General features: G+C 45.2%; 1 long non-coding RNA gene across 1 annotated transcript in view; it reads left to right on the top strand.

The window, feature by feature from the left end:
* LOC308518350 overlaps positions 1-17827 on the top strand; it is a 42064-nt gene extending 24237 nt beyond the window's left edge. The window contains exon 5 of the long non-coding RNA XR_013995938.1: positions 16810-17827. This is a non-coding gene — a long non-coding RNA (uncharacterized lncRNA). The remainder of the gene's footprint in view (positions 1-16809) is intronic.
* Positions 17828-18165: the final 338 nt, after the last annotated feature.

The following is an 18165-nucleotide window of genomic DNA, read 5'->3' as shown; positions in this document are numbered from 1 at the left end:
CTACTTGTTTTTAGTCCAAGACCCCACCAGAAACTTTATATTATACCCTCCTAGAGATTTCAGCACTCTTCTAATTGCAAATTCTTTAGTTTAAGGTTTTAAAGTCTGTGCTAGAAAATATCTTGTCTTTGAGATGTAAGAGGCACTCCCCATTAAGAAAAATGGGGAGGGTGGTGTTCTAGACTCCAAGAAGTTTTGAGAAATTCTGTAAGACTTCTCAGAGCCGATAATATACATTTTGAATCTTCCAGAAGAGTGTATAATGTTTGGTTATTACATTTATTTAGCAGGATATAGTTTAGAAAATGCTGCTACACTTGGATAACATGGCAGCGTCACCACAGCCATCTTTGTACTTCTCCCCCAAGTCCCTACAGGGCAGATTAGGGTTCCTCTCCTGGAGATTCCCCCTCCACACCATGGTCCTTGACCTGCTCTTAGAGACGTGGGTGTCAACCCATGTGGTTAACGAACACTTGGGTATCACCTTTATTAACCCCCCAGCACGTAGGCCCTGATCGCTGTATCTTCCTAGGTCGCTGTATCTTCCTCGCCTTCTTACTGTAAGAGGAGCACGTGTAGAGGAGGGGGCGGGAGACTAATTCACACCCCCCCCTTGCCATCCTCGGCCAGTTTGCTTTCAGACACAGGCCTTACCCTTTCTCTGCTTTGCTCTGTATTATGGTGGGAAGGGGGTTGCTCAAGAAGAGAGGAGATCACTAACCTCTGAAGGCTCCGTTTTCCAGCTCCCCTGTTAGCTGGCTCCCAGCCAGGGTGGGTCTCTGGTGAGAGACTGAGGGAGGGAGGAAAAGAGAAATCGAGGTATTCGCCCCCACTTCCGCTTCGGGCAGTGTCTTTGGAGTGGATGCATCCTCTCCATTGTCCTGTTCTTGTAGGCCCACCCCTTTTTCTTGGCTCCAGCTCGTACCATGCGTTCCCAACCCAGGAACGTGGCTTCCCAAGGTTGTCTTTCTGGCCTAGAATTGGTAGACACTTTCCGCTGCTGCTCTTCTCTGGGTGGCCTCACTCTCTATTGTTCGGCTTTGGCTCTTTTATCTGTTGTCACAGACACTGTGGTGCAGGTCAGCCACGAGAATTTTTAAAACATGCGATACCGGACTATTTAGTCAGGGCACTGACCTTTTTTCCCTTAGATTGTCAAATAAAAAAAAATGACAATAGCCAACAACAAATGCTGTACAGTGTGAATGAATCAAAATGATACCTATTTTTTGGTCAGAGAGGCAAAATTAAGATTGTTTTTTGATGTGTTGGAGAATTTCAGTGGTTTGTTTATATGTGTCATGAGCTGCTCTTTGTTTACAAACCAAAGGCTGCTTCCCGGAACACCTGAGACCTGCTGGCCGAGTCCTGTTCTGACCCATGGAGCATGCTCAGTGTGATTTTATTTTATTTTTAATTTTTAAAACATATATTTTATTGATTTTTTACAGAGAGGAAGGGAGAGGGATAGAGGGTTAGAAACATCAATCAGCTGCCTCCTGCATACCCCCCACTGGGGATGTGCCTGCAACTAAGGTACATGTCCTTGACCGGAATTGAACCTGGGACCTTTCAATCCGCAGGCCAATGCTCTATCCACTGAGCCAAACCGGTTAGGGCTCAGTGTGTTTTTAGAGCGAGCTGGGGAATTGATGTTCCCCGAAGCAGCTGCAACTCAGGTGTGTTGACAGACAAACACCCTGAAGCTGTTCCACACCGGTTCCCAAACACATGGAGGATGTGCTTGATAACGAACCCTTTGGATTGGCCTCCTTCTCCTGCCCGTCTTACTTCTCTACTTGTAAGTTTCCGGGATCCCCTCCCAGCGAAACTACTTGCATTCAAATCCTTGTCTCTGGGTCTTTTGGGGCTCTTAACCAAGAAACCTGTGTAACCTATTTCCTGCATTAAATTCTCTCTTCTGTAAGTACTTGCGTGATTTCGGTTTTCTGGTTAGATGCCAACTAATACACCTGCCATAATCCCCCCTTTCTACCCTGCTGGGAAGGGCGGAGACCTGCCAGGCCACTGTTCCCCAGAGCAGCCCCAACAGGTAGGCCTGGGTCAAATTATGTAAACTGAGAATCTAGCAGGGGCAGGGAACCCCATTAACACGATGTATGGCCTCACTGAACAGCTCTGCAAGGCTGATGGAAGGCATTTGAATCTGGCCTGTTTTGATTTCAGGTGTTAATTCTCTTCTAGAAGCCAAGTCTTAGTGCTCATCTTATTCTTTTCTTTCTCAGGATTTAGTGTGCCCATTCTAGTTCTCTGGTGCCTGGGGCACTTGCCAAAGCAGTGAGCTGGCAGCAGCCTTGTGGTGGGCTGCTCAGTGGGTTGTTCAGTGGGTGGACTACTCAGAGTATATGCCACCAAGCAAAGAGTGTTGGAAGGGAACCTATATGTGACATTTCAAAACAAGTGATCCTGAGAAAAAAAAGTTTTTTGTGGCCTAAGGTGGTTTGTTTTTCATGACATCTATGCACCACGTTGTGTCACTATCAATAGACACACAGTCCTGCGTAATGATGGCCTCTGGAGTTGTGTGGGGCAGCGGCCCTGGGAAAAAGAGGCACAAGCACACTTTTATGCTGATGGTCTCCATAGATTTCAACCTGGTTTGGGGTCTTTAATATACAGGAAAGTAGAAATCAAGACATTACCAGTGACTGCATGGCAACCTGACTCCCAGGAAGTAAAAAAAACAGTAGAGATCTAAACAAAACAAACACCAAACCAAGGTTTTGTTTAAAAAAGACACCAAAGGGAAGCAGGCGTGGTGAAACGTCCCCAGGGAAATCACCCGTGTAGGGCGTCGGCATGGGGAGAGGCTGAGGGGAAGAGAGGGCCCTTGGCTCCCACAGCTCATTGCAGCAGAAGGAAGAGGAAAATAACATGATTAGCATGTTTCTCCTCCTTTGATTAAGAAGACAGAAGCGGGCAATCTGCTGTTTGCGCAGAAAGGCCACCGGGAAGGGAGAATCGAGCTCTGTTCCGAGAAACTGCTGTTTAAAAATGCAAGAAGTACGCAAAGCAAAGCAGGAGCTCGCTGTAGTGCAGGCCCCTGGCCGGGAAGACGGAGCACCCAGAGGTGCCTGCTGAGAAAGCCACAGGTTGTCCAGGCAGCTCTGTGTCCTGTGGAGGGCCGGCGCGTCTTTCCTCCACAGCTGTGGCTCTTGGTGGCGCTCCCTGGCTCTGACTCCAGCTAAGGAGTACTTACTCTTTGTAAGGAGAGAAGAGCCACCCACCCCTACCTCTGCGGCCAAACTCCTCCACTCACTGACCAGTACTGTCCATTTTTAGAATGACTTACAGTGCCCACCCCCTCTCCTCTGCTCTCTATCCAGGGGGTGATGGTAACTATTTTTGATGGGAAATAAGGTGAGCCAGTGTCCCCAAAGGGATGAGGTCACTCTGAACCTCCCCTCTCATCCCCGCCCCTGAGCCCCCTCCCCCCCCCCCCACCTCCGCCAAGTTTGAAAGGCCTCATGTAGCCAGGAGAATCAGGGACCTTATTTGAACGCGCCAGCATAATGGCCTGCCCACTGGGCCAAACTATCCTGAAGTCCCGAGAATTACACTTGGCTTCAATCCCCTCCCTCCTGGGGAAGCAGTTACCAAGCAAGGTCCCCTCATCAGGCGCCTCTGGCTGCCCTTGATATTCACATTCACCATCTGAAAGGCTGTTGGTCAGAGGGATATAGTGTGACCCAAGGCCTTCTAGGTACCTTTCCGATGGCAGGTATATTCTACTTCCGTTAGTTTGTAGACCAACTAGATTGTAAGGTGTGTAGACAGCAGCCACCTGAGCATTCTCCTGTGACTAGTTTAAGGCTACTCTCATCGTAGGTACTTAATTGCTATTTAACTTTGTGAATAATTGGCCCTCAGGTCTTGCACCTCTCTCCGTTACAGCAAACCAGCCTTGCGAATAAGAACAGAAATGAACAATCTTCTTTCCTGGACCCCAGGGGTCTTTTTTCTCCATACCCACCTGGTAGATAGGATCATCTTCAAGCCTCTTTTGTCTTTGTAAAATGGGAGTAGTAATAGAACCTTCTTACAGGGACTTAATGAGTTCAGGCATATGAAACAGTACAGTATCTACTGATTGCTATTATTATTATTATTATATTGTTATTTCTAAAATGAAGCATATTTTCTCTAGGAATTCTGTGAGCAAGATGGGAGTCCTCTGCTCTCCCCTTGAAGGAGAAGGGGGCACCCTACAAATGTGGCCGATGCAGAAGGGACCCAGTGGGAGTGACGCTGCTATTCCGCGGGCTCCTGGCAGCCATTTCTCAGTGAGGAAGCATTTGCATTCCATAGTCTGTCTGCAAATCCAGTGGAGCCCACAGACATGTGTCTTCCCTTCTCTTACCGCTCTGGCCAAGTGTGGCCAATTCCTTGAGAGAAGCACGGCCTGCAGCGCTGCCTTGGGTTCGGATGGGTGCTCCCCCTTGCATTTGGCTTGCTTTTTGGTCGAGACAACTTATTCTCAGCCTAAGCCGGGGAGATTATTAGCACACGGAAGAGAAGTGACTTGTAGTACCTGTGCTCTGTGCAGTCGCAGCGCCCACAGCCAGCTCTGAGCTGCACCTTGTCTGCAAATTCAAGAGCACAGCGGTCAGCCAGGATGACGTTGGTTCTGCGACCCACCTTGTGAGAAGGGCTTTGCTGAACTGCCACATCATTACTAACGTGTGTCCTAGTCTTTTAAAATCAAGGGCTAATGTAATAACTGTCATGTGAAGAATGTTTATGTGCCTCCTATGAAACCCTCACAGGACACATTATTGTTGCTGGTGGTAATACCCTTAGTCCCAGCTCTAGTAACAATATCTTACATTTGTAATGTGTTCAGCAGGGCAAGTCATGTTACAGGTAAATAAATGAGGTGAGAGATCTGAAGTGATGGTGTGAGGCTGAGCTGAGCCTCCCGTCCAGGTGTTCCAGATGTTCGGGATCCTTAACCTGCCATACGGTGGAGACCACTCTGGTGAGCATTCTATTCTGTATGAAGAGTCCTCTAACAATTAGGACCAGAGAAAAGCTTTAATCGCCTGTGACCCTGTATTAGCTGGTCTCTTCTTTTGGCTTTGGGCTAACAAAAGTACAGGTCAACCACGACCACATCAGTCTAGGCTTTTGGATTTCAAACTCCCCCAACCCTTTGTGTTTCCTTTGATTTTCTAACTCTGTTTTAATGGCCTGATGGTTTGTGCCTTTTATTGGATGCCGTTTTCATCCTTTGGGGAAGTAAATGGGGAGTACGTTTTAAGGAAGACAAATCAATCAGTCACTGCAGTTTTACTCAGCAGGAAATAGGACCACAGAACTTTTCCTTTAGTCCAGATGTTTTGTTGCTCTGCCCTCTAGGGAAAGATCTAGTCCGAGTTGAGCTGCCAGATAAAATACAGAACGCCCAGTTAAGTTTGAATTTTATATAAATAATGAATAATTTTTGTATAAATATGTCTCAAATATTGCATGCTAGTTTTTTATACTAAAAATTATTCACTGTTTATCTGAAATTCAAATTTAACTGGATAGCCTGTATTTTATCTGCTAAATCTGGCAACCCTAATTAAAACTGACAAAGATCCTAGATATGTACGTTGCTTTTGCACCCATGCGTAAAATAGCTAAGGATAAAGGTGCAAAATTAAAACAAGTTTATAATAATAGTTAAAAATCCTGAAGATGAGCTGGACACAATTAAAATCAAAGTTTGATCAACTGGCCTTTGGAGACATGTAGGTCCTCTGGCCGGAAGTTATTGTCCATGCCCAGGGGCGGCATGCTCTACCCAGACCGGATCTGACTTAGGTTGGGGCCCTGAAGACCACCGACCCACCTCTGGTTTCCCGGCAGCTGTCAAGCAGCACTGGGCTGGATCGGCCTCTCCACCATAAACCAAGGCAGGTTTCCCCAGCCGTTGATATGGAATTTTTAAATCGCAAATTTAACTCCTGCCTTCATATAAAAGAGGCCAAATTCTTTCTCTGCCCCAGTCAAAAAATGTCTGCCAGTTACTTCTGGGACACCTGGGTGTATTTAGAGGAGCTCCCAGAGTTCCCTCGTGTCTCCCTCCAGCCCTCTCATCATGGTCTGAAGCCCTCATTCAATGAGGGGCGCCTGCTGCAGCATAGTGAGCACAGTGGGCATGGCCGGTGGCTCCCTCTGCCACTGGCACTGGGCCCCCGAGCCAGAAGCCCCACGAGATGACCTCATGGTCCCACATTTCCTCTGGTCTCATCTCTCTGCTGTGCTCTGGGGGCAATGGAGAGGGGCGTCTTTCCTGAACTCTGTCCCCAACTCTACTTGAGCCTCTATAAGTGAGAGAACTCTTCAAGACAACAGCGCTTCTGCCTTTTCCCAAAGTCCTCTCCACGGGGCTTAAACGGCCCATCCTTTGGGGCCTGACAAGGGACAGGCACCTCAGGTCTCTTTCTTTCCTCCAGAGAGTATGTTCAAAGCTTCCTCCTCATGCAGATCAGCTCATGATATGCATTGGTCTTGATTATTTTCCAACAGTTTGCTAGACACCTAACTACAGTTCAGCAAGGACGAGACCCTAAAGCTCTCACTGTGATCCTCTTGGCACAAACCGTGTCTGACAAGGGAGCACTAGATGGGCTTAGAGAAGGTCTGGTTGTGATCCTAATTTGCTTAAACCCGTGTTTCAAGGACATTGGTACAAAAAGACACGGTCAAACACTATTCCCCCTTCCCCTGGATGCTGCTCTTTTGGGGACTCCCTTTCTCCAGCTTTTTGACCTCTTTGAGACTGTGGGCCTTTGGGTTTATTACCTGTAGTCACCATCTTGCACTCTCACCTGCATAGGCCTCAGGCATCACGCAGTGTCCCTTCTGTGCCTGTAATAGCTCTTTCTCAAGTTCTCTTATGGGTCTGCCTTGATTCTTAACATCCTCCTTTATTCACTCCCTCATTGACATCCATGCCTTTAACTACCACCCACTCGCTGACAGCTCCAAAATTGAAATCCATAGTCCAAACGTCCTTCTTCTCTTTGATACTGGCCCACCCATTTATAACTTCTAACTAAATATTTTAACCTGGATTCCCTCCTGGCCTCAAAACTCAAAATGTCCAGCATGAAATAGTTTACTTCTTCCCACTCGCAGCGTCTCATCATGCTGCATTTCCTACTTTGCATAATGACACCACTGTTCAAGCCTGAAACCTAGGAATCATTGCCCACTGCCCTTCCCACTTCAGCGAGAGCCCACTAATTGTACTTATTATGTATCTCTTGCATCTGTCTTGTCTGTTCCACATCCCCTATCATTGCCAAGATTTAGACATTTTCCCACCTGGACCATTCAACAGCTTCCAAAAGATCTCCCTGCTGCTATCATCTCTCCACTCTCCCCACCCCCTCCTTCTAGCCCCACTCGCCACATGACCATCAGAGGCATCTTCCTAAGCTGCAGATGTTGTCACCTCCTTTGACATGGCACTTAGAGCTCTTCATCAGCTGGACCCTCCTTCTCTAGCTATGTGTTATTAATATTTTACCTACTGGAATCAACCAATTAAAAATATTTCTTGAACACCTTCTACATGCTTAAGATTGTGTTAGGACTTGTAGGGGGTCATAAAAGAAGTTTAGTGCATGATCTTCAACTCGAAAGGCTTTCAAAATTAACTTGTGGAAAGAATTATTACATAGTTAAGTAATTGTGTAGTATAGACTACAAAAGCAAATGAAGGATATTTCCAGGTTGGTTTTCTAAGGTTCATAGAAATCCACAAAAATGTGTACATGTATCAATTATGCACGTGTCATTCCCTGGTAATAAGTTTGTAATACACATTTGCCTTGGTAATGCTAGCTACTTTCACCATGCAGGGGGAAGGAGGTCACCTCTGTCAGGCAACACGCTTTCATTCGTTTCAGTGCTTACTTCACAAAACTATCTTATTGCACATTCGTTCTACTCTCATTTCAGTAGGAAGGAAAACAGTCTGTGTAATTGAAACAAAAAATGGGCCATTGCTTACACTTTTTAGAGGGATATAAATCAGAAAGAATCAACATTGGGTCAAACAGGAAAGTAAGGAAGAAAAACCACTCATAACTGTGTTATGGATGGCGTGTTTGTTTCCCACTGAAATTCACATGTCATAGCCTAATCCCCAATGTGATGGTATTTGGAGGTGGGGTAATGAGTTCATGGGGGTGGAGCCCACAGGAATGGGACTAGTGCTCTTGTAGGAAGAGACAGTAGAAAGGTGATCTGTCTCTCTGCCATGTGAGGCTATGGGAGAAGGTAACTTACCTACAAGCTAGGTGCTCAGCAGACACCGTACCTGCTGGTGCCTTGATCTTGGACTTCCCAGTTTTCCAGAACTATGAGAAATAAATGTTTATTGTTTATTTTTTTAAAAAAATATATTTTATTGATTTTTCAGAGAGGAAGGGAGAGGAACAGAGAGTCAGAAACATCGATGAGAGAAACATCGATCAGCTGCCACCTGCATACCCCCGACTGGGGATGTGCCCGTAACCAAGACACATGCCCTTGGCCGGAATCGAACCCAGGACCCTTCAACCCACAGGGCGACACTCCATCCACTGAGCCAAACCGGTTAGGGCTAAATGTTTGTTGTTTAAACCACGGTCTATGGTAGTTTTGGTGTAGCAGCCTGAACTGATTAAGACAAACTCTTTAGCATAAAAACCTAAATCAGCGTTCTGCCCAGCTCCCAGATAAGGAAATGTAGCTCCAAGCAGAGAGCCTCTCAATCCACAATCTAATGCAGGTCTGCCTCTTCCATTATGAACCCGGGGCAGGCTGGCCCATTGTGATGCTCCCCTCTGGTCCAATCCTCCTGCAGAACTCCACGGGGAGCCGCAAGCGCCCAGCTTGTTTCCTCCCGGAAATAGATGGAGTCAGCTTTGCAGCAAGGAGACCAATTTAGATGGAACATGGTGCTCATTACTTTCCCTGTGGAAACTGTCCTTAGGGGAGGTAGCAGAAGTGCAGGAAAGTGAATGCTCTCCGTGTTCCTGTTCACTAACAAAGGAAACTGTGCTAACGGTTTAAATCTGCTGGAGGGTTTTCCTGAACGTTAGGCTAGGAGCCAGGAGGCTTGAGCCCTCATCCTGGCTCTGCTGTCTTATGTGCCTAATTAGCCCTTAATTCCTTGAGTCCAAGACTCCTGATTCCTTACACCGGTAAAGTCTCCCTGGCAATGAACACGTTTTATGTGAAAACATTTCAGGAAGTGTGGGTCCCTAAAAATACAGGGTATCTGAGACTCCTACCCCAACCTTTTAAAGTGCCCCCGGGCTATTTATAGCTGAGGGTCACAATCCCTTGGTGACTTGCCTCTGTGCGGAGTTCTTTCTGGAGAGCACCTGCTCACCTGTTCCCGGGCCAGAAGGACCTACGGCATTAACATAGTGTTTTTAAAGTTTTGAAAACACTTTCATACACATCATTTCAGTTAATTCCCACAACACCTATTTGAAATAGTGGAACATGTACATATTAATAGTGGAGCATAGTCTTATTCTTATTTTAGGGATGAGGGAACCAAGGCTCAGAGTCCAGGAATGTGTCACATCTTTTAACTCCTAACTCCCTTGCTTCTCTCTCTGCCTCTCCTAAGGCTCACATGTCAATTTCTCAGATCCTTCTTCATCCTCTGTGCCTTCCAGATTAGAGCCTAGAAGTTTGGGTTGGTCTTCCCACCCCACCCTACAGACAAATATTTTCTTTTGTTCCTTTTCATCTCAGGTTGTCTATAATTCTTTATCTGGGAGGAAAGGAGAAGTCCTAGCTTTTCTATGAGGATATATTGTGTGCCTACTCTTCCCCAGGTATTCTACCCATTCCCATCCTTCTTCCCTTTTACTCAGCATCACTTTGAAAACCATGTGTTTATTCAGCAAATATTCCTCGAGTTTCTGCTTTTTGCAGGGCACTATTTAGTTACTTAGTAGTGAAGGTAGCAGTATAGTTGATGGGGGGCAGCTATTTGCATTTTTAAGTGGTATGTCTTTCATGATTACTCTTTATTTTTCTACATTGGAATTTTCAGCCTTGGGTTGTAAATTACACAAGGATGGGTTCCTGCATTTTGAACTCACCCCTAGTAGGTGCATGAAGAGAGAGACTTCAACAGGGCATTTTTGTCTAACTCTGTGATTTCCACTGATATCAAAAGCCAGGACTAGTAGAAACCTGAAAATAAAACAGTTTCATCTTAAAAGAAATAGCTAAGTAAATAGTGGCAGAAGCAAGATCATTTTAATTATTGAATAGTATATGGTCCTTTAAAAAACATTTATATTGATTTCAGAGAGGAAGGGAGAGGGAGAGAGAGATAGAAACATCAATGATGAGAGAGAATTATTGATTGACTACCTCCCACACGCCCCACACTGGGGATCGAGCCCGCAACCTGGACATGTGCCCTGACCGGGAATTGAACCTTGACCTCCTGGTTCATAGGTTGGCGCTCAATCTCTGAGCCATGCCGACTGGGCAGTATATGTTCTCTAGTCCTTATTTCTAACACTGCACAGGTTCTCCTATACCCAGCTGCTGGGTTAATGGACTTTTTCTACTAAGGACCAGCTCCATTTACAAATGCTCATTTGTGCTTCTGCTTCATGGAGCCTGTAGTGAAGTGTAAGTTCAAGGCCTTCTTAATTCATTAGTCGGTAACGTATTGATTCTGAAAGCTACAGACCCTGTGCCTTGTCATCATTTTCATAAAGCATTCCTCAGGGTGGTGTTCACTGTAAAATATTGAGCTTATTAAGAGTTTTGGGGCTTCTGATTAACTTTCACAGCAAAAGCTATGTTAAGTAAATTAGGTACCAAATAAATCTAAAATGACTGTGGAAAGTCATCAGCTAAATTAAGACGCTGGCAGCTCACATAACAAGATGCAAAGCCCTGGTAATTAAGAAAAATAATCACCTTTGCTGCTGAGAGGACCGGTTTGACCCCAGTGAAGCAGCTCCCACGGCATGTTTTCTAATGGACAAATCTTGCTCTTTTGTTCTGCTGTGAAGGGGAAGCAGGGCGAGAGATCCCTGTCTGTATTCCCGTGTTCACTCCATGCCCTCATGCAGACATTTATGTCTGGGGAATAATCTAGCTTGAGGCAGAAGGACAGAGTCATAGAATTACCCAAGATCTCTTGTAGCTGACTCACAACTCTTCTCCCTTCTTTCCTCTCTTTAAGAGAAAAAACACAAACACAAACAAAAACAAAACAAAACAACAACAACAAAACAACCAAAAAACCACAACAAAACAAAACAAAAACAATCACCGTTATAGACTCATTTACAGGTGTGGTCATGTGACCGGTGAGATCTGAGTGGGATCCCTGGATATGGGTTCTGGGAAGCCTCTTCAAAAGGGACAGATGTGAGTGGCCTGACCATCTTTCTTCTGCTCCTTTGCCCTTCTGTCCTTTCCGGCTGGAGGGCAGCAGCCATGTGTGAAGGAGGACAGAGCAGGAAGCCCCGTGTCTACTGGTTGCCGTCTTATTTGGGGAGAAGAACCACTATCAGTTTAAACCATTTTCAGCAGGATTTTCTTGTTTGGCCTCAAATACAGACCTTTTAGGATTTTCTAGCTCAGAGGATAAGTCCTCAGCAGTGCTGTTGGGTTTAATAACAACCAGAACAACAGTAAGGGTAACAAAGTACATGAAACATTTTCAGACAATGACATGAACTTTTCTGGAGAACTCAGGGCCGAATCCACGAATACAGGACCAGTGTAAGCATTATTGTCACTTGGCCCTTCAATTCCCTTCTCAGGAGATAATTTTCCATCAATCCCAGTGGACTTATTTGAGAAACAGGATTATGTCTTCCTTGCTGACTTCTTGGAATGATGCATCTGTGTTTGCTTTCTTGGGATCTAGCATTTAAACCCCTCCTGCTCCAAGGAAAGCTTCTAAAGGTTTACAATAAGATGGTGTTCTTGGCTATACCACCTTCACCTGCCATACTTTGGTTCTTTTACATAGTCCTGAAAAGTGAAGCAATGACAACAAAGATATATTCAGACCAAAAAGAAAAGGAAGAAGGGAGAATGAGAGGATGATGGAACATGATCTCCAGGTCACACTCTGTTTGTCATGCCATCCACATACACTTTGGGCACTCCTTGGGCATTCAAGAAGGTACTGGAAGGTGGAAGAGGTGTTGGAAGCAATTTGAGAGGGCGGGACCCCAACACCCCTGATGGTAGAGAGGAGCCAGCTGAGGTTCAATCGTCTGGGTGTGCTGGAGAACAAGCATGCATGGTGGCATGATGCCCTCTGGCTTCACTCAGCTGGCTGTGAGCGGAGGGACAGGAAATGGAAAGTAACAGCTGCCCACACAATGGCCATGGCGGGGAATCTCAAGAGGCTTGAGCCATCTGATTTTCACCCCGACTGGTTGTTCCCATTACATGGGGTCATTTCATTCCTTTGAAAATCACTATGAATTTTGGGCTGAGAAGAAATGGCATAATCTGTCACTTACATGTGTGGTGTGTAATGGGGAAAATATGGAAAGAGTTTGAAATCTTTTTAACAATTCTTAGCATGAACAATTTAAGATTCAGCACTGCTTCAGATCAAATAAATGATGTCACCATCCTCTTTATAATTCAGCCCACAGTAAATAAACACTTAGCTTTCATGATCTTCCATAGAGAGGTCCTCTAATGACCTACATAAAGCCAACTGCATTTGATGGGAAATATTCTCAAGAGTACAGGAAATGGTACTGGACTGGGGCTTAGAAGAGCTGGGTTCAGTTCCACCTCTTCCCCTATTTATGTGACTGACCCTGGGAGAGTCACTTCGTCACTCCTGGGCCGTAATCACTCATCTGTAAAACAGGAAACTGGAATGGATGCTCTCTAATGCCTTCCAGCGCTACCATTTCATGGTTCTCTGGTGTCCGGCCCATCAAATCACCTAGGTTTTCCTCTGTACGTGCCACACAAGTTGGACACTAGAGGTCACATTTAGATAACCACTCATAACACATCCGTCTGAGCCTGGTAAACATGCCCCATTTCCTTTAATAGACGGCCCTCAGCGGCCTGGTTTCTCATTAGAAACATCTTTAAATGAAATTGTGTTGTTTCCCTTTCTGGCCAGCTGAGGATTGGGGGCAGGGGGTGGTGGGGGGGGGGGCAGCGGGGGGGAGTGAGAAACAGGTTTCTCTGACTCAGAACTTTCCCTTTGGGTTAAATGCTATTTTCTTTCTTTCACACGTGACCCCCAAGGCAGGCCAATCATTCATCCATGGGGCAAATTCTTCCTGAAGTTTCCATTCTTTTCCTCCTCTAATATTACTTCTGAGTAACATGTCGAAATGTTGTGCTGTCCAGCCCCCTTCCACCTGGGACGTGAATCATTCCTGTGTCCAGCATGTCCACCTGTATGTGTACCTGCCATTAGTCACCTAGTAGTCACCTCAGTGATCACATTGGTTATCAGAGAAAGACCACATTCATATTACTTTTATTACAATATGTTGTTATAAGTGTTCTGTTATACTACTAGTGCTTGACTTATAAATTAAACTTTATTATAGGCATGAATGTATAGAAAAAAAACATAGTATCTATAGGGTTCGGTACTATTTGCAGTTTCATGTATCCACTAGGGGTCTTGGAATGTATACCCCATGGATAAGGGGGGAATACTCTATCCAAATGAGATGATTCCAATAACCTGAAGTGGTAAGTGTTACGGAAGCTGCCCTGAAAGTACTTATAGATCAGTTACCTGCTGGGAAAGGAAGGTGTCAGAGAGTCTATTTAGGAGTAATTAGAAAAACTTAAAAAATTTTAAATGTTGATGCTCCATTTAAGTTCTCAGTAATCCCGTTATATCAGTGATCAGTAGGGCTTTGTTTCGGAGGCTCTGAAACTGCTGCTAGCTGCTGCTTCCCCCACCATGGAGATTCTATTTTTTAAAAAAATATTTTTATTGATTTTTTACAGAGAGGAAGGGAGTGGGATAGAGAGCCAGAAACATCGATGAGAGAGAAACATCGACCAGCCGCCTACTGCACACCTCCCACTGGGGATGTGCCGGCAACCAAGGCACATGCCCCTGACCGAAACCGAACCCAGGACCCTTCAGTCCGCAGGCTGACGCTCTATCCACCGAGCCAAACCGGTTTTGGCAAGATATTCTATTTTAAAAAATGTTTTTTTCATTATTAGACTTTCCATTTGGTTATCTTACAAATCTCTCTGCTCTTTTTGTTCAAAATGCCCCATTTTGCCCAGTGAGTTCTATTTCTGCCTCATCTTATGAACATTTTAAACATATTCATTTTAAAATCACTTTCAGATTAACCTAATATTTGTAGTTCTTTGGGTATAATTTCTCTTATTTTTGCACCAGTTGATTATCTCTGAGCAAAGTGAATTTCCTTATTTGCTTTCAGCTCATCTGCAGTGGAAATTACCTTCTTCAAGTGTCCTGTGCTGCCTGGGCTGCAGAGACAGCCCTGTAGCTCCGTTTTGAGCTTACTTCTGACAGGGTCCTAAGAGGTTTGCCAGTTTCTCAACTCTCTCTCTCTCTCTCTCTCTCTCAGAGTGACGTGGCAGTTCTGGTTTTTCAAGGCTGGCTCTTACTCCAATAACAGGGATTATCACTTGCTTCCAAGCCCAGTCCTTGCACTACAGACAAAGGTTCCCCAACTCCAGCTTTGTCCAGGGAGTCCATTCCATTTCCCCCACTTGCAGGGACTATGGCCTCTGCTCTTGTCCCCCTTTCCTACATGCCCAGCCTGTAACCTGTGAGAAAACCTGGGGCCAGGTTTGCTTACTCCTTGGGCCACGAAACCCCAATTCTACTCAGCATCAAGGGGCCCCTCCTCATTTCTGGCACTTTGAGTTTTATCTTGTTTTTGAACTTGACAAATATTGTTAAAATATTTACCCAATGTTTCTGTGTATTTGCTGGGAAGGGAGCTGAATCAAAGGAGTATCTTCTCTCTTTCCCATTTCTCTAGTTGGGGATGGGAGCAAGCTTGGGAAAATTTTTGTCTATATATTTTGAGGATATGGTGGCTTTGGAGGGAATTGGTGCAGAAATTACCAGCAGTGGTGACCTCATATATTCTAGAATGAGTATGAAGACAGTCTTGATGTATTTAATATTAAACGTTATGTAAATCTCTGAGAGGATTTGGAAGGGTAGAAAGACAAGAAGTTAGGAGCTGTTTTCAGCATTGGAGTTGGGAAGATGTAACCTAATTCTAAGGGTAATGGGCTAGTGTCGCCTTGATTTCAGGGACTATTTCAGTTTTGCAGCTGTTGGAGAAGGAGCCCACAATCTGGTAAAATACATACCACCGCATCCTACCTGAGGCATCATCAGAACGAGCGAAATAACAGAAGTGTTTTGTGTGTGTGTGTGTGTGTGTGTGTGTGTGTGTGTGTGTGTGTATCTCAGGACTTCATTTTTCTTTTTTAATCTATGAAAGTTTCTCAGCCTCAGCACTGTTGACATTTGGGCCAGATTACTCTTTGTTGTGGTGGACTGTCCTCTGAGTTGTAGGCTATTTAATAGATTCTCTGGCCTCTATCCACCAGGCTCCAGTAGCAACCCCCAACCTTAGTTGTGGCAATCAAATGTCTCCAGACATTGCCGGGTGTCCCTGTGTGTGTATAGGGGTGGGGGTGGGGGTGGCGGGTCCACCCTCCCTCCATTGAGAATCTCTGATCTTTGAGAATAGGGATTGTCCTATCTAATTGGCTCAATCAATCACTTGACCAAGATGTACTGAGAGCTTTCCAGGTAGCAGGCCCTGGCGCACAAAATAAATGCAGACCCTCTTCTACAAGTGCGCACAGCCTCATAGTGGAGACAGATATGGGAACAAATGTGGGAATTATATTACAGTGTCGGAGTGACAGAGGGTGTGGGGATGGGCTGGGGAGAGTCTGAGAGAGGTGACACTTGGCTGAACTTCACCCAGGAAGGGGGATTGTGGGGAACCAAACACGCCGATGATGAAGGTAAGAGACAGCAGGCTGTGCTCAGAAAATCCAAACATCAGATCTTAACATTTGAAAAGGATGCTTCTTTTTAAGAATCCTCAATATTGAAAACACCATTAAGATACAGAGTTTTCACAGGACTGTATCTTTTTTTTTTTTAATATATATTTTATTGATTTTTTTACAGAGAGGAAGGGAGAGAGATAGAGAGTTAGAAACATTGATGAGAGAGAAACATCAATCAGCCGCCTCCTGCACATCTCCTACTGGGGATATGCCCGCAACCCAGGTACATGCCCTCAACCGGAATCGAACCTGGGACCTTTCAGTCCGCAGGCCGACGCTCTATCCACTGAGCCAAACCGGTTTTGGCCTGTATCTTTTTATATTCCTAAAAACACGCAGCGTTCCAATCCTTGCCAACACTTCTTCTTTTCCGAGTTTTTTGGCTTTTTTTTTCAATAGTAGCCACCCAAATGGTGTGAGGTGGTATAGCTTGCAATATGGATTTTGACATAGCCTATGGGTTCTGTTTCTCTGGAGAACCCCGGCTAATACAACTCCTCATGACGGTTCTCTACATACAGTAGCCAGAGGGAGCTCCTTAAAATGACAACCAGCATGCCACTCCTCTGGTCAAAGAAATGCCCAATAGTCTTCCATTTCCAACAGCACAAGAGCCAAGTATTTACATGGCCCCTAAGGCAAGGCCCACGAGGCGAGGCCGTAGGTGCTCTGGCCTGTGTATTCCTTTTCTAATGCTGTTTCTTTCTCTTCTCCCTTCAGGCTGGTTCAAGTTAAAGAGTGCTGTTGTAAGGAAGAGTGGACATACGTGGACAATTCAAGGACAGGAAACAAGTTACCTGTCAGAGGCCTAATGGGAGTCAGAATTGGGAACAGGTCCATTCCTCGATCAAATATCAAGGCTACCCTTCCTGTCTCTCAGGAGTTCACAGTCTCTCTTTGTTCCCCTCCTCACCCTACCCCCACATCTGTTCTCTTCTCCTCTGCCCTCCTCTGCTTGCTCATATTGCACGTGGCCTTCAAGTGGCTGACTTATGATCATCAAGTTGGGCCAGATCATTTATGCCCCAAGTCACCAGTCATTCAGCAGTGCTAAGTAAATGCCTATATGTGACAGGCCCTGTGGATAAAGCCGTGAAGAAACCCAACAAAGATGTTTTTCTAGAGCTTAGGTTAGAGCAGTGTTGGCAAACTCATTAGTCAACAGAGCCAAATATCAACAGTACAACGATTGAAATTTTTTTTTTTTAAATATTTTATTGATTTTTTTACAGAGAGGAAGGGAGAGGGATAGTTAGAAACATCGATGAGAGAGAAACATCGATCAGCTGCCTCCTGCACACCCCTAACTGGGGATGTGCCCGCAACCAAGTACATGCCCTTGACCAGAGTCGAACCTGGGACCCTTCAGTCCGCAGGCCGACGCTCTATCCACTGAGCCAAACCAGTTAGGGCTGAAATTTCTTTTGAGAGCCAAATTTTTTAAACTTAACCTATATAGGTAGGTACATTGTTATTAACTTAATTAGGGTACTCCTAAGCTGGCCTTTGCTAAAAACATCCTCAATCTGATTGAGGTACGTTCGCTGAGATCGCCCCCTTCCAACTCTCCCATCCACACTCGTCTTGTATGCTTGTTTCGTCTATCTCCTTTAGTTCATCCTCTCTATATGTCCAAACCATCTCAACATACCTTTCTCAATCCTCGACACTACATCTTCTTTCACGCCACAATGTTCCCTAAAATTAACTTAATAAACTTTACTTAAAGTTTTAAGTCAACTTCACACTGTACATGCGCGCCCACACGTGGTATTTTGTGGAAGAGCCACACTCAAGGGGCCAAAGAGCCACATGTGGCTTGCGAGCCTCATGTGGCTCGCGAGCCGTGGTTTGCCGACCACTGGGTTAGAGTGTGTGTCTGGGGGTGGAAGTTGGGGGGAGAGGAGAGATATAAAAATAAACAAGGTGAATATGAAAAGTATATATTATGCCACACGGGTAAAAGTGTTTCAGGGAAATAAAGCCAGAAGAATAGAGAAAATCAAAGGGTTGTGATACTATACAAGGTGGTAAGGGAAGGGCTCAGTGAGGTGACTCTAAGGAAATCTGCAGGAA

Source organism: Myotis nattereri (assembly GCF_964212035.1).
Source record: "Myotis nattereri genome assembly, chromosome: 4".
NCBI lineage: Eukaryota > Metazoa > Chordata > Mammalia > Chiroptera > Vespertilionidae > Myotis > Myotis nattereri.
This window is presented reverse-complemented; position numbering and strand designations above follow the sequence as displayed.